The sequence below is a fragment of the Coregonus clupeaformis genome, chromosome 40 (assembly GCF_020615455.1).
Source record: "Coregonus clupeaformis isolate EN_2021a chromosome 40, ASM2061545v1, whole genome shotgun sequence".
In the NCBI taxonomy this organism is placed as follows: Eukaryota; Metazoa; Chordata; class Actinopteri; order Salmoniformes; family Salmonidae; genus Coregonus; species Coregonus clupeaformis.
The window spans coordinates 29167156-29169512 of record NC_059231.1 but is presented as its reverse complement, the minus strand read 5'-3'; the positions used below and the strand labels follow the sequence as shown (position 1 = coordinate 29169512).

General features: G+C 39.3%; 1 protein-coding gene across 3 annotated transcripts in view; it reads right to left on the bottom strand.

Annotated features, from left to right (window-relative positions):
• Positions 1-319: 319 nt before the first annotated feature.
• Positions 320-2357, bottom strand: part of nalcn (sodium leak channel, non-selective) — a 327441-nt gene continuing 325403 nt past the window's right edge. For all 3 annotated transcript variants that reach the window (XM_041863638.1, XM_041863654.1, XM_041863648.1), the window contains one exon: positions 320-2357. This exon is cut by the window's right edge and continues 622 nt beyond it. The gene's annotated coding sequence lies outside the window, so the exon portion shown is untranslated.

Genomic DNA, 2357 nt, shown 5'->3' with positions numbered 1-2357 from the left:
GTCCCAATACTTTTGGTACCCTTAAAATGGGGGACTATGTAAAAAAAGCACTGTAATTTCTAAACGGTTCTCCTGATATGGATGAAAATACCCTTAAATTAAAGCTGACAGTCTGCACTTTGTATCATTTCAAATCCAAAGTGATGGAGTACAGAGCCAAAACAACAACAAAAAATGTCACTGTCCCAATACTTTTGGAGCTCACTCTAGGTGCCAAAAGGCCTTTATTTGAAATTATGCAATACTGTACTAACAAACCAAAATTGATTTATATACTGTTGTTTATCAAATATATCAGATATTTTAGCCCACACAATTCCACACATAAATATGTTTAATCTGAAAGAACATTCACAGTCATGTACCAACATATTTCCTTTCACCCTTTAATTATAATTATTTTCATTTGGGTTGTTCTACTACAGAACAAGAAACCTGGATTCACAAAGACTTAAGTGATTATAAGCAAATTGACAGTAAGTATACAATGAAACACTGGAGACTGGGAGAGACATCAGCACAATTAACAAAGAGAACAGGAGAATCACACTGAATTATGGCTATAAAGTTCAAGCACTTCAATCATCATATTTCATAAATTAAAGTTATAGCTACAAAATACAATGAATATGTATTAATTGTTTTGGTATTGTATTGTATAGCTATATTGTAATAAAATAATCTCTGAAGATGACATAATAACAAGATGACACAATGTCCTGTAGCAGCTTGTAGACTTGATAGTTTATATGACTCTCATTTTGTATTTCCGATAAACACTCCCTGACATTCACAACTAAAAGGACAGTGATGCTAATCAAAGGTTGTTGCGACAGGGTACCACATAGAGGTTCTGTTTAATGGACACCATAAAGACTTCCTGCATAGAAAAACATCAACATGGAAAAGTACAGATGTCAATGGGACTCTAAAATCAGTGGTTCCAAAACTTTGCATTGAGGCATTGAACCTTTTTTATGTTCTTGTGAGCCACCAAACCAGGGGAAAACGACTGCCCCCTCTCATTGAAGCCACAAAGTTAAAGGCCGACCGCGATACTGCAGGCAATGTTTGCAGAAAACAGGCAATCTTCGTGTATATGGATTTTTTCCCTGAAGACAATCATGGTACCAATAATTGCTTCTATTACACCAGATGTATATCCTTTTAACCATAAAACAAAAAAAAATAGCACACAGAAGAAGTTAAAAGGATAACTGACCGCCCATGACAAAATCGGAGCGGGGACTCTGGATCTGTCTCCGTCCGTTAGTATGTTCGTCACACACAATTTCTCAAACAGCACTGGCCAGATTTTGACGAAACTTGGGTGGATGATGTGTCTTGCCATAAAGATCCGGCATTTACAAAATTACACTGATTGGCCAGATGGTGGCACTATACCAAGCGATTGAAACTACAATCTTTGAAAGGTCACGCCTCTAACCCCATTTGACCTAAAGTCATGCAATTCGGTACATAGGTCTCTCTCCTCACATGGAACAAATTTGCCTCAGGGCCATAAGGTCCGCCAAGATGGATTTCCACCATTTAGAATTTCGTGAAGAACACTTAAAAAGCTACTCCTCTGGCACCGAATGACCGATCTGCACAAACCTTGATATGTGGCATCATTGGACAAAGGTCTCTCAACGCAACCCTTCCAGACTAGTACCTAAAACAACACAGCCGCTATTGACCCATAAACATTCACATGGGCGTGGTCTGGCACATAAATGCATATAAATCAGTCAAGGATATCCGTATTGTAACAATATTTGGTATACATGTTGCAAACTGTTTAAACTCAACATATGCAAGAACATTCATATCGACCATACGGTGGCGCTATAACAGGCACATGTTTATATCTCTTGATCTGTTTGACTCAGAGTGATTACATTTGGCACACATGCTCAGGGATATGAGTCTAGCTAAACCATACGATTTACCAGACACCACTGGCCCGATTTTGACTAAGCTTGGGTGAATGATGCGTCTTGCCATAGAGATCTGCCATTTCCAAAATTACACTGATTGGCCAAAGGGTGCGCTGTAGTAATCAACTGTACGTACATTAGTCACACGCGGCATCTCAGACACCACTTGACCGATTTTGACTAAACGGGTGAATGATGAGTCTTGCCATACAGATCAATCATTTACAAAATTACATTGATTGGCCCAAGAGGGACACTGCATCATTCGTGGGGGACTACATGTTTACTGTTGCCTTGTTTTAGTTGCTAATTGCAGCTTGCAGTACCCCGGTCGGCCTTCAACCTGAGATACTAAATGAGAGGGGGCAGCACTGAGCTAACCTGAAATGTCACTTCCTGGACAAGCTCAAACTGCGT